This window comes from Dermochelys coriacea, chromosome 1 (assembly GCF_009764565.3).
Source record: "Dermochelys coriacea isolate rDerCor1 chromosome 1, rDerCor1.pri.v4, whole genome shotgun sequence".
Taxonomy (NCBI): Eukaryota; Metazoa; Chordata; order Testudines; family Dermochelyidae; genus Dermochelys; species Dermochelys coriacea.
In genome coordinates, this window is record NC_050068.2 from 215,904,437 (window position 1) to 215,918,142 (window position 13,706).

The following is a 13,706-nucleotide window of genomic DNA, read 5'->3' on the forward strand; positions in this document are numbered from 1 at the left end:
CAGAGCCCGGCATCATGGAGGGTCCCCTTCCCACCCCCCAGTCCCTTGAGCTCCACCAAGGGGGGCCAATCTCCAGCTGTGTGGCTCCTGGAGCCCAGGATCCTGCCTTTGCCCCTTTCCCTGCCTCTGCTTCCAATCCCTGTACTGCTCCTACTCTGGATCCCTGCCCTGTCCTTGTTGTCGACCCCGTCCCTGTCCCCTCCACCTCCCGTGATATTGTTGCCTCCCCTGGGTCCACCACCTCCTCGCCCCCAGAGGATAGTCCCCAGGGAGCAACCTCTGTATTTCCCAGTCCCGACTCACCAGGGGCTGCTATCTTCCCTCTGCTGCCCCCAATTGAGCTGGGGTTTGAGGGGGGGCCATGTGGTGCCAGCCCATCGGGCGCCACGTCGGAGGTCCGCCCCTTGCCTGCCCATCTCGGTGGGCCACGGGGCTATGTCGGCCATCCCTCCGGAGCAAAGCTGGGGGCTAGTGACCCCAGCCCCCCATATGCTGCGAGAGGAGCTGCGGGAGTTCCTCGAGGACGTTCGTGGCTCCCGTAACAAGGTGCAGCTCACTCTCCAGCGATGGGGGGATTTCCATCTTATCCTCCGGGCCGCGAGGGCCCTCATGGGGGAGGGCAAAAGGACCGGGAAGCAGGGCGCCGCGGCCTACTGGTGGGTTCACGTCTTCCGTGACTCCTTACTCACCTACGGGGTAGGTCACGGACTGTTGCGTGGCCCATCGGAAGCCGCGAGCGTCCCTCCCGGTGAGGATCCCCCTGAGCCCTCCTTATGACACCTCTTACCATCACAATGTTGAACACCCGTGGCTGTAGGATGGGTCTCCGCAGGTCCCAGGTGCTCTCCTTCCTTCAGGAAGGCGGGTACTCTGTGGTTTTTCTGCAGGAGACCCATACGTTTCTGGCCGCCGAAGACAGCTGGCGGCTGGATTGCGGGGACAGGGTCTACTTTAGCCATCTCACAGCTCGTACGGCTGGAGTGGCGACCCTGTTCTTCCCCGACCTACAGCCCGAGGTGCTGGGGGTCACCGAGGCTGTGCCGGGCTGCCTGCTGCACTTCCGGGTCCGTATGGAGGGGCTCATGGTTAATCTTGTCAACGTCTATGCCCCGACATTGGGCCTGGAGCAGCTGCATTTCTTTCAGCAGGCGTCCGCCTTTCTTGGCACCTTAGATCCTCATGAGTGCCTGGTCCTGGGCGGGGACTTTAATACGACCCTCAAGGAACGGGACCGCTCGGGGACCGAGCAGTGCCCGGCCGCCGCGGATGTCCTCCGGGGGATAGTCGACCATCACTCCCTGGTGGATGTCTGGCGCGATCACCAACCGGACGACGTCTCAACATTCACCTTTGTCCGGGTGGAGGTCCATCGGTCGCGCCACTCCCGGTTGGACCGCATCTACTTATCACGTTTCCACCTTTCACGGGCCCCTCCTCCAGCATTCGGCCGGCCCCGTTCTCCGATCACCACCTAGCCACCCTGACGGTCTCTCTCTGCGCGGAGAGGCCGGGGCTGGCCTATTGGCACTTTAACAACAGCTTGTTGGAGGATGTGGGCTTCGTGGCATCCTTCCAGGAGTTCTGGCTGGCCTGGCGAGGGCAGCGGCATGCCTTTCCCTCAGCGCGGTGGTGGTGGGAACTGGGGAAGGTGAGCGCCCGGCTCTTCTGCAGTGACTACACCCAGGGTGCCAGCCGACGGAGGATGCGGCGATAGAGCAGTTGGAACGGGAGGTCTTAGAGCAGGAGAGGCGTCTGGCTGCCAACCCTGAGGATCCATCCCTCTGTGGGGCATGCCAGGAGAAGCGGGAGGAGCTCCGGGCCCTCGAGTACCACCGGGCCCGGGGTGCCTTTGTTCGATCCTGCATCCACCTCCTTCGGGAGATGGATTGCGGCTCCCGCTTCTTCTACGCCCTGGAGAAAAACAGCGGGGCTAAGAAGCATGTCACCTGTCTCCTCGCGGAGGATGGCACCCCCCTCACGGATCTGGCGGAGATGTGCGGGAGGGCCAGGGCCTTCTATGCACGCCTTTTCTCCCCGGATCCAACCAATCCTAATGCTTGCAGAGTGCTCTGGGACAGACTCCTGATGGTCAGCGCAGGCTACCGAGACTGGCTAGAGCTACCTCTCACTCTGGTCGAGTTCTCGGAAGCCCTCCGCCACATGCCCACTAATAAATCTCCGGGCACCGACGTGCTGACCGTGGAGTTCTACCACATGTTCTGGGATGCCCTCGGCCCAGACCTAGTCACCATCTGGGCCGAGTCTTTTCAGAGCGGGTTCCTCCCTCTTTCGTGCAGGCAAGCTGTGCTCGCCTTATTGCCAAAGAAGGGGGACCTCCTCGATTTACAGAATTGCCATCCCGTCTTGCTCCTCAGCACGGACTAGAAGGTCATAGTGAAAGCCATCTCTCTGCGGCTAGGGTCCGTGCTGGCAGATGTGATCCACCCAGACCAGACCTACACCGTCCCGGGCTGCACCATCTTTGAAAACCTGTATCTAGTCCGGGACCTTTGGAACTTGGGTGTAGGGACGGTCTGTCGTTCACCCTCCTGTCCCTGGACCAGGAGAAAGCGTTCGACAGGGTGGATCACAGGTATCTCCTGAGCACTCTATGAGCGTTTGGCTTCGGACCCCAGTTTGTAGGTTTTCTCCAGGTGCTGTATGCCTCCGCAGAGTGTCTGGTCAGGCTCAATTGGACCCTGACCGAACTAGTCAGCTTCGGGTGAGGAGTACAGCAGGGGTGTCCCCTCTCGGGCCAGCTGTACGCTCTGGCAATCGAGCCCTTCCTTTGTCTCCTCCGTAGGTGGTTGATGGGGTTGGCGCTACAGGAGCCGGAGCTGCGGCTGGTCCTGTCAGCATATGCCGACGATGTGCTCCTCGTGGTCCAGGACCTGGGTGACTTGGCGTGAATGGAGGCTTGCCAGACCGTTTACTCAGCAACCTCCTCCGCCCGGGTCAACTGGGTCAAGAGCTCTGGCTTGGTGGTAGGGGACTGGTGGCAGGCTCCCTCCCTCCCACCCTCGCTTCAGGCCATCCGGTGGAGCGCGGGTCTGTTGCTCTATCTCGGCATTTACCTTTCTGCCACGCATCCGTCTCCGCCGGAGAACTAGCTCGGTTTAGAGTGCAGGGTGGTAGAGCGGCTCCGGAGATGGACAGGACTACTCCGGTGTCTCTCCCGTAGAGGAAGGGCACTGGTGCTTAATCAACTAGTCCTGTCCATGCTCTGGCACCAGCTCAACACCCTGGTCCCAGCCCTGGATTTCCTGGCCAGCCTCCGGACGTTGACTCTGTAGTTCTTCTGGTCAGGACTGCACTGGGTCTCTGCAGGGGTTCTCCTTCTACCCCTGGAGGAGGGAGGGCAGGGCCTGAAGTGTTTTTGCACTCAGGTCCATGTCTTCCGCCTCCAGGCCCTGCAGAGTCTCCTTTTATGGTGCAGGTAGTCTGGCATGGAGCGTATTGGTGCACACCTTCCTGCGCCGCCTCCGGGGGCTCCAATACGACCGACAGCTCCTTTATCTCCATCCACGAGACCTCTCCAAGCTGCCGGTCTTCTACCAGGACCTCCTCCGGACCTGGAAACTGTTCGCAGTTACCAGGTCTATGGCGGCCTCTGTGGGGGAAGATCTCCTCGCGGAGCCCCTGCTACACAACCCCCAGCTCCTTGTGCAGGTGGCAGAGTCCCCCATGGTGCGCCGGAGGTTGGTCCTGGCAGAAGTCACCAGGGTCAGAGACCTCCTGGACTATGACCAGGGAGACTGGTTGGATCCCCTGACGCTCGCTCAGCACATGGGGCTCTCCAGACCTTGTACTTCCCTGCACGTACTTCAGGAGGTGAGGGCCACTTTGCCGCCCACTGCTCGGGTTTTCCTCGACTGGGTCCGAAGGGAGGGCGTGCCCTGCCCACCCTCCACATTAGGCCCTCCAGACCTTTTCATCGGGCCCCTGCTCCGTGGACCCGACCGGCCTCCCTGCCCCTTCACCGTGAGCCGGCTATATGAGCTGCAGCCGGTCTGTTTTCAGACCGCGCCAAGGAAACATCTATACATGCTCGTGCTCCACACCCTTCACATCCTCACCCTTGCGTCCCACCCAGATACAAAGGGGCGGGACCTCCTGCCACCCTTCGAGGGTGAGGAGCCCCAGTGGACCGGCTTCTATTCCACACTGGTCCCGAGACCCGCCGGGGATATCAGTTGGTGGCTCATTCATGGGGCCATGAGCACGGGCGTGTACTTGGTGCGGTTTACCCCAATCCTGGACACCTGCCCCTTTTGCGGCATGAGGGAAACCCTGGCACACGTCTACCTGGAGTGCGCCAGGCTGCAGCCCCTATTCCGGCTGCTCACGAATATTCTGTTAAGATTCTGGCTGAACTTTTCCCCTCACCTTCATATCTACACACTCCCTGTGCGTGGCCCCACCAAGTCACAGGACCTCCTGGTCAACCGCCTCCTGGCCCTGGCTAAAGTGGTCATCTATAAAACCAAGGTGAGGAGGTTGGCCGATGGAGTCTCCTGTGAGTATGGGGCCTATTTCCGATCCTCTGTCCGTTCACGTCTCCGGGCAGAATTCTTCTGGGCAGTGTCCGCTGATTCCCTTGACACCTTCGCGGAGCAGTGGGCGCTGTCCGGGCTTCTCTGCTCAGTGTCCCCATCTGGTTCCCTTCGTTTGACCCTTTAGCCGCACTCCTGTCCCCATTGTTCATTAGTTGTCCCCCGTAATTATTTGGCTTTCCAGGTCCTGGGGACCCTCCCCCTTAGGCTGAGGGGCGATTCTTTAGTAGTGGACAGGCTCCACTCGCCTGCTTCCTGGATCTCAATATGGCTGTTGCTGCTCTAGCTGCTCCCCTAGCTGGGCCACACCATCCCCCTTCTCTGCCACCTGGTTGCTAGGCCCCCCACTCTCAGGTGCTGCTACTGCTCCAACTGCAGCCCCTTTGGGGGGGGCTGCTAGCCTCCTCCCCAGAAGAGGGGAGTGAGGGACCCCAGCCCCAGCCGTTGCTGCTGTGGACACCACCACCACCACCACCTGAGAGGGGTCCTTTCTGCCTGCCTGGACCATCACCTGGACTTCCTCGAGCTGCTGCTGTTGTGGAGTCTGCTGCCTCGAGCTGTTGAAGCCCCGAGGAGGAGAAGGAGAGGACCATCTACCGGTGGGGGAGCACCTAGAGACTTTGCAGACCACCGTGAAGGGGGCTTTAAGACTGAGTAACTTTCAAACTGTGCTCTTGTGGTGGCGTTCTTGACTGTGTTTGCAGGGACATAGGGGGTGTGGTGTGGAGCTGCCCCCCAATCCATGTGTGTCCCCCCCCCAACTCCCACAACTACCATCACCATCGCTGCTCCTTCCACCACCTCCACTGTCTGTTTACCATCTGCCTCAGCTCCTGCCTCTGGACTCAGCTGCTTGCTTGGCTTCCACACCCTATTTCCACCCTTTGGGCCAAAAGCAGCAGCCAGCCGAAACTGACTTTGTGCAAGTGCACGTGGGCACACGTCGCCCCCCCCTACTGCCCACCTCACAGCTTATCCCCTTGCTACGTACCCCATTTGCCCTTTGCAGCTTTTGCCCCAGCCCCCCTTACTAGCTTACTAGTTTGTTTGCCTGCCCCACCTGTTTTCCCTCTACAGCCTTTGTTTGCTTGCTCTGCCCCAATCCCTGAAGCTAGCCCCTTGGTTTCCCTGCCCTAACTCCAGCCTGCTTAGCCCCTTGCTCCGTGCGCCCATGCCCCCTCCCATGCGCTTGGCCAACTCCCCATTTTAGTCTCAACCTGTCTCACTCCACCCCCAAATGCTGTTGTATCCCCCCCCTCCCCTAGTGCCACTATAGGAGCCGGAATTCCACCCACTGTTGGTTATTGACCCCAACCCCTGATTGCCCCCCCGTCCAGCCCACCCTTTTTGGCACCCTCCTCCCCTGCCTGTAGCCTAGCGGGGAGGAGTGGTCGACCTGCTTCCTCTTTCCCCTCCTCCTTCTGGTGTCTCCAATTCCCTCCCCGCTCATGAGGGCGGGGGACGAGACGGGCGGGGCCCCTTCAGCAGTTCGAGCTGCCCCTCCCCCGCCTGCCCCTCCATCACCCCCCAAGCCTCTACCTCCGCTGCCGAACCACCTGCCACCACCCCCCCGAGGCCCCAGCAGCGACGGGCAACGGAGAGACCTCCACTGCTGCCACGTCCTTCCCCCCCCCTCAGATTCTGGGGGAGCCCCCCCCAGCCGCCAGGAAGGGCCAGGGGAAGAAGAAGGGCAAGGGCTAAAAAGACCAGGTCCTCCAGGACAAGGGCTGCCCCCAGTGCCGCGGCCGTGCCACCAGCTGCTATGTCCCTCCCCGCTGTTCCCTCCACCAGCTGTGCGGATGTCCCTTCCCCGGCCCCCAGGGCATACGCCCAGGTGGCAGCAGCCCCCCCGCCTGCCACTACATCATCTCTCCCGCCCACCGCCTCTGCTACCATCTACAGTGGCCGGGGGCCCTTTCCCACCAAGACCAGGAAGCACGGCATCCATTGCCTCCTGGTGCCCGCCTCGCCCCATGTGGAGACCTATGTGCGGGCGTTGGCGAGGATGGTGGGGCCCACGGCATTTGTGGCGGCCTCCAAAATGTATGGCAAGGTTGTCGTCTTCTTAGCCTCAGAGGACGCCGCCCAGGAGGCGGGGGAGAAGGGCCTGGCGGTGGGGGGCCTGTTCGTCCCCCTGGAGCCGCTAGAGGACCTGGGCATCCGCCTGGTCCTGACCTCTGTCCCTCTCTTTCTTCCCAATGCTGCCCTGTTATCACCCTCTCTACCCTGGGGAAACCATCTCTGTCATCAGCTCTCTCCCATTGGGCTGCAAAGACCCCGCCCTCCGTCATGTCCTCTGGTTCCTCAGGCAAGTGTAACTTCAACTGCTGCCGGTGGTGCATGACAGAGAGGTGCTCGAGGGGTCCTTCCTGTTCCCCTACCAGGGGGCCCATTACCGGGTGCATTACTCCACGGGGGAGGCCTGGTGCTATCTCTGCCGGGCGATGGGGCACGTCTGGAGGGACTGCCCCTTGGCCCAGCAATGAGGGGCATCCGGGACCCCCGAACAATGGCAGGGCACCAGCCCCATTGTCGCTGGCGCCGTTGGCTGCCTGGCGCCCAACACCACCCTCCTCCTTCCCAGTCCACCATTGCTCCTGCTCGGGCCCAAGGGGCACCTCCCCCACTATGCCCAGAGGAGCACGAGAGCCCTGCCCCCGCTGCTTGCAATCTGGTGGGGCCTGTGGAGGAGGGTGCGGCAGGGACGCCGCCAGGCATGGGAGAGGGCCTGCACCAAGGGGAATCTTCCCTCCCTTGTGCTGCCCCACCGTTACCCCCTCGAGTCCCTGAGCCATCGCCTCTGCCCCCTGACAAGACTCCTGCTAGCCAGCCCCCAGATGATGCCATGGAGGGCTGGGCCCTAGTCCAGAGGAAGCGGGGCAAGCGGAAGGCTCGAGCTCCGCTCCTCCCATCTGATGCGGAGGCCCCCCGGAAGACCAGGAAGGGGGGCACCGATGCCGAGCCTTCCGCTTTACCCACGGGTGTGTTCCATCCACCGGTGCCGGCTGGGGAAGACGTGGCAGCACTGGAAGGCAGTATCTCCCCTCCCCGGGAGTCCCTCCCCTCCGAGGCCCCCGAGGAAGCCCGTCCTGCCCTGGCGCCATCTGAAACCTCTGTGAGCCCCGAGGCAACCGTCGCGTCAGGTACCGGCAGAGAGAATCCCGAGGTGGCAGAAAGCGATCTCCCATCCATATACGAGGAGATCGAGGCCCTGAGTCTGACTCCGGTCCCCCAGGGGGAGGATGACCCTATGCCATCAGGCCTCGATCTGGGCGACTTCACTCCAGTCCCCCTTTCCCCATGCTCCCTCCCCCTAATCATTGCTTCCGCTCCCACCTCTGAGAAGCCCCTGGACTCCTCCATCAACCTGGCTGCAGATGGCACCCCGCTGACGGCCACCGAGCCTGTTGAGGCGACAGCCAGTGTCATGTGGCCAGGACCCGAGCCACCAGGGGCACCCATCGTTGGAGAGAAGCAATTGACCTCCTTCCCGGGCGGGAGCCCTACAGAAGATAGTCCACCTCCTGATGCCATTGCTGCCAAACCCACCATAGAGCCTGCGCCTGGCATCACTGAGAGCCCCCTCCCTGCCCAGAATCTCGCCTCTGCCCCTGCCCCTGCCTCTGTCCCTATCCGGTCTACCTCCCGTGATGTTATTGCCACCCCTGGGGCTGTCTCCTTCCTTTTTCCATAGATGACCCCCAGGGAGCGGTCTTTGTGTTTACCTGTCCTGACCCACCAGGGGCTGCTATCCTCCCTCCGCAGCCCCCTATTGCCCCAGGGTTCCAGGCGGGCATAGTGGCACCAGCCCATCAGGCACCCCATTGGGGGTCCACACCCTGTCTGCCCGTCTCAGTGGGCTGTACCAAGGACCCCATCGGGGAGTAACCAGGAGACCGTAACCTCACCCCCCCCATGTGCTGCGAGAGGAGTTGCGGGAGTTTTTAGAAGACATCCGTGGCTCCCGCAACAAAGTACAGCTTGCTCTCCAGCGATGCCCCAATCTTCATCACAGAGCAACAGTTCACCCTGTGTGACATGCAGGTCAGCTGAGCCGATCACATTCTCCCAGTATGTTTGGGCACACTCACCAAGCATGGAAAATTTCCTGGCAGCATGGGACACAGTTCAGTCATCAATCAGCAGAAAAGAGGTCGGGGGGAGAGTGTGAAATTAAAAATAATCAAACATTTGAAAATAAAAAGGAAAACAATGACACCAATACTTTGTATTTGAAATTTCATCACAAAAGGAAGTTTCATCCAAATTCACTTTCCTCAAAATGGCAATTTTCATGATTTTTTTTCTTTAGAAAAATATTTGATCAGCTCTCCCCTGACATGCTTGGCTCTTGCTAAAATTAATATCTTTCTGACGATCATTGGAAACTTTTGAAACAGACTCTTTGGTATATACCGGAAAGCACATAGACAAACGTATTCGGAGAGATTTGCCTCAGGTGTATGATGAAAAAAAAAAAAGAAAGTGTCCCAAACTTCTCTCATTGGAGAGACAGAGATTAATTCTTCTGAAAGCCAGATGTCCCCGCAAAACCACTGTACACAGCAGCCCATCTATAGGAAACTCATACTCCCTCCAGCAGGCCTGAGTGAGGAAGAAAGTGGTTTCTCTCCCACCACTCAGTTCTCCTCAGGCAATGTCACTGTTTCCTTTCCTGACTAAACTCTGCTATTAGCTCCATCGCTTACATAAACATCGTTATAAGCGATAAAAGCAGCTGAGAATCACACACGTGCACTCATAAAAAACAGTTATCAGAACTGTGAAACCCCCGTAATTTGGGTCTTGGAGTGTGTTCTCTCTCTCTCTCTCTCTCTCCTATATTTTTGAAAATGTAAAAGTTTGCAGGTCAGGGACTATCTTTTATTACATATTTGCACAGTCTTCAATGTACAATGGGGCCCTAATCCTGACTGGGGCTATTGCCCTTTTTTGACCCAAGCAATTAGTCAAATTTTGTTCCGCTGAGGATTTTCAAGCTGGAAGCAGAAATTGATGGTGTCTGGTATTTTCTTTGAGGCAATCTTGGTTGTTTACCAGAAACGTACTAAATCCTGCTTCTCTGAACGCAGGCGGGACTACAACTAAAAAGAGCAGTTTTTTAGTTTACAGACCCAAGCCTCATTAGCCAACAGACCCAGAAGCTCTCTGGAGCAGGGCAATCTGCCCTTTAAGGGGCTCTGCAGAACCAGGGAGCAGTAGCAAACCCTGTCCTAAAGAAAAGCCCAGCAAGCAGGTGTTTGGAACCAGTTATCCAGCTAAGCAGCAGCTAATGAGTGGCTCTGGGTCCCAGCTGGAAGGCGTGGACTCACCTCTGGGGGGAGGAAAGACAAACACGTTCCTGAGCACCAGCAGGAGAAGGATGCAACAAGGCAGGCTGGCCTGGTGGTCCCATGAGGCAAAGGGAGGGCCAGGACCCTTGAGCCACTGGGGCTAGAAGACCCTGCAGTATCAGTCCAGGTCACAACTGTTACTTCTGTTACCTTTCCATATGTCTTTTTGTGTGGCAGAGGAATAAGAGCAGAGGCTAAAAGAGAGTTGGGTGGGGCTGGTTGTTTTGCCCCCCACGCTGATGGACAGGCCCAACCGAGTGGTAGAGAATGCAGGCTGTGTCTGCCACTGCCCAAGAAACCATGGATTCTGAAGCCCTATTAAAATGGATGGTGAACTACAGTATCTAAAGCAGTACTTTTTTGATCGCGCACCCACCAGAAAAAAAAAAATTGCCGCAGGCGCACCGCCGAAGAAAAGAAGTGGAAGAGCTGCCGCAGGCATGCCGCCGAAGGAAAAAAAGGGAAGAGCTGCTCTGTAGAAGAGCTGCCGCAGGCGTGCCGGTGGTGCTCCTCCTGCCGCACACCCCCAGGGATCGCACCCCACTTTGGAGACCACTGATCTAGAGCATCAGCAGCTGCAGCAGATTGTGACCCAGCCGCAACAGCAGTTACACCAGCAGCTTCAGCTACAACAACAGTTCCAGCAAAAGCAGCAGAGGTTTATGCCTGGTCTATAAACCCTGGAGAATCAGAGCCCACGGGTGGGTGTGGGGCTGTGGTTACCTCTGTGGGAGGAACAAGTCCTCACCAAAATGGGACCAGATGACAGTCTTGAAGCCTTACTAGACTTTAGAGTAGGTAGCCAGGGCTTACTATTGGCCTTGGGAGGAATGGGCCACTGAGATTGCACCCCTACATGACAGAGCCCAGCCAGAGTATCGTGCCCTGGGGACAGAGGCAGCAAAGGCCTATGGTACACTCTAGTCACCGTACTGTATCATCTAGGACTTAGTGAAGAAGGCTATTGTCAGCCATTCCAATGTGAATTGGTTGCTCTGGATTCTCAGCTGAGGGCCATAACCCAGTGACTCCAGGAGTTTTGTTTTTGCTGGCTGAAATCAGAGAGTCGTTTGCCAGTGGAAATGGTGTTGTTAGAACAGTTTTGCCAAATTCTTCCAGCAGGGCCCAGGGAGTGGATCTGCCATTGCCAGGTGGCTCTCCTGGAGGAGGCACTATTCCTTGTAGAGAACATTCTGGAGGCTGAATTGGAGTGCGAGCCTACAGGAAAACAAAGGAATCAAACATCCCCATTTGAATCTTGGGGTGTGCAGCCCTATTACGCAACAGAAGTGTGTATGTGGTACTCCCAGGGACTGAATCCTGGGCCCAGCCCCTGAAATGGGCCAGCTGTAACAAATGAGGGCTGACAGCTTAAGGAATCCTGGCTGAGAAGAAACGGGAGGAGGTTCCCTCAGTTTTACTTCTGGCAAGAAGGCCAAGAGTACAAAGTTGTCTCCCAAGGCAATGCAACTATGCCCATGCCTGTTCCTCAGAAATATATGGCAAACCCCTCAGGCTGAAGGCTTATGTCACACCAGTTACAGTAGGGGGCACTGAGGTGCTGGGCCTAATTGACACAGGTTCACAACTGATGTTCGTATAAGAGTACTTAACTGCTCCCAGATCTCTAAAGGGGCCAAATTGATAAATGCAGAGTATATTCATGGGCACATGTGTCCCTACCTGTAGCGTGGCACACACTGAGCCCCTCTGGTTTTGGCTCCTGTTGCCCTCTCCAATCAGTCAGGAATGCCTCACCTTGTTGCAACACCAGTGTTCTTTATTTACAGTTGTTTTCCCCCTACCACTTTCCACCTATGTACAGGTTTTGCAGCCAACTAACCAGCAATAGACTAGAAGGCTCCCACCTCCCTTTATGCCCGGCCTTTCTCTGCCCCGCTTTCCTGTTGGCTTCCTCTCAGCCTTTCTAGCCCTGGCTAATAAGGCTCACAGATGCTGCCCATTATCAGGCAGTCAGAAGGCAATCCAACCAGCCCCAATCCATTCCCCTCGATTGGGGCTGGAGGGGCAGGGGCTGATTAAGTGCTTCTCACTCAGCACCCTGTCACACTACCCTATGGCTAAAGTCAGGTTAATAATGTGGGGGTGTAGCGGGTTGGGGAGGGAGGTTGAAATGTTGGTGGCCATGGCCTGACACCTACCCTACCCAGTAGTATTGGTGCAGGACTGGGGACCTGTGACCAGTCTTGTGAAGGTAGCTGGGAAGGCAGGGTTGGCACTCAACCTGGGAAGCCAAGGAGAGATTAAGTAAAAACAAATTTTCCCCTTTTCCAACCCTGAGCTGTTCGGTCCCAGACCAAATTCCTGCTGGGAGCAGTGTCAGGCCCGAAGGGTCGGGGTGCAGTGTAGTTTGGAGCTCCCTGAGGAGCAGCAACAGGAACAGCTTCCTTCTCGGGACAACCTGGTGGTGTTAGATGAGGGGCCCAACTACATGCAAAAATCAAAGGGAGGAGCCAGTCTTGGGTCTTCTGTATGGCCAGTTGCCCAGGGCAAATGGGGTGTTGGTTGATCCTGATCAATATCCCCATTTAGAACTAAAAGGGGATCTCTTGGTGAAAGTGACTTAGGACAAACAAACTAGGGGCTGCCAAACCCAATTGCTGGTCCCCAAGTTGTATTGGAACTAGGTGTTAAAACTGGCCCAAAATGTACTGTGGTCCTGTCACTTGGGAATGGAGAAGACCCAAGAGAGCATATTGACCCTGGGTTTATATTAGTGTCAAAGATCAATGTTCATACTGTCCAGAATGCCAACTGGTAGTCCCATAGCCAGGCCACAGGGTCCCCTTCCATTGATGAGCAGCCCTTTTGACAGAATTGGGTTAGAGCTTGTGGGGCCGCTGGAACAAAAATCAAGCCAGGGTGAGTTTATTTTGCTGATTTTTGATTATGCCACTAGGTACCCTGAAGCCATAGTTCTACGTTCAGCAATGTCACGGACAATAGTTCCCAAATTAATGAAAGTGTTCCTAGCGTAGGGTTTCCAAGAGTTCTCCTGATAGATCAAGGCACAGTCTTCACAATCCAGTTAATATACGAGGTTTGAACTCTCCTGAAAATTCACTCAGTTCAAAGCTCTAGCATTCACAAACCCAGGTAGAATGTTTTCACCATCCGTTAAAGGAGATGTTGCAAAAATTTGTAAATTGTGACAAAATGCTCCTGTATTTGTTATTCAAAATCCAAGAGGTCCCACAAACCTTCTCTGGCTTTTTGCCATTTCAAATTGCTGTATGGCACACTACACCAGAGGTTACTGGATCTGTTACAGGAGTCTTGTCAGGAACAAGACCCCTCTACCCTGAATGTAATCTGGTGTGTCCTCAAGTTGAAAGAGAGACGATCTGGTAGGGGGCTTTGCTAGGGAGAACCGGAGAGTGGCACAACTCGCATAATAGAAATGCTCACCTCTGGGTCTACCAGCTCATGGATAGCATTATTTTGCTGCTTCCCTCTGCAGAAAGCAAATTGCTGGCAATGAGACAAGGGCCTTTTGACATCCCCAGACAAATTTGGGGGTGGGGTGGACAACAATGTTCAATCAGTGGGCAATTGACAGGGGGCTCAGGTATATCATGTCAACCTACTGAGGTCCTGGATCACTGTAACAGTCTCACTTTTGTCTCTGTAGTCTATTTTGCCACCCATGCAAGCTGGATTTAGTGATAAATGGTCACTTACACCAATAATTACAAAATATTCAGGTTGCTTCCAGTCCCAAGAAACCAGTCACTTACGCCAGTTAATGTGTTCCTTAGATCTCACATGAAAGACAACA

The 13,706-nt window shown here is 56.7% G+C and overlaps 1 protein-coding gene and 1 long non-coding RNA gene across 2 annotated transcripts in view; one reads left to right on the top strand and one right to left on the bottom strand.

The window, feature by feature from the left end:
* LOC122460107 overlaps nt 1-10,390 on the top strand; it is a 109,741-nt gene extending 99,351 nt beyond the window's left edge. The window contains exon 3 of the long non-coding RNA XR_006281194.1: nt 10,326-10,390. This is a non-coding gene — a long non-coding RNA (uncharacterized LOC122460107). The remainder of the gene's footprint in view (nt 1-10,325) is intronic.
* LOC119860485 (scavenger receptor cysteine-rich type 1 protein M130-like) overlaps nt 1-13,706 on the bottom strand; it is a 1,081,813-nt gene that overhangs the window by 243,042 nt on the left and 825,065 nt on the right. The window lies entirely within an intron of this gene.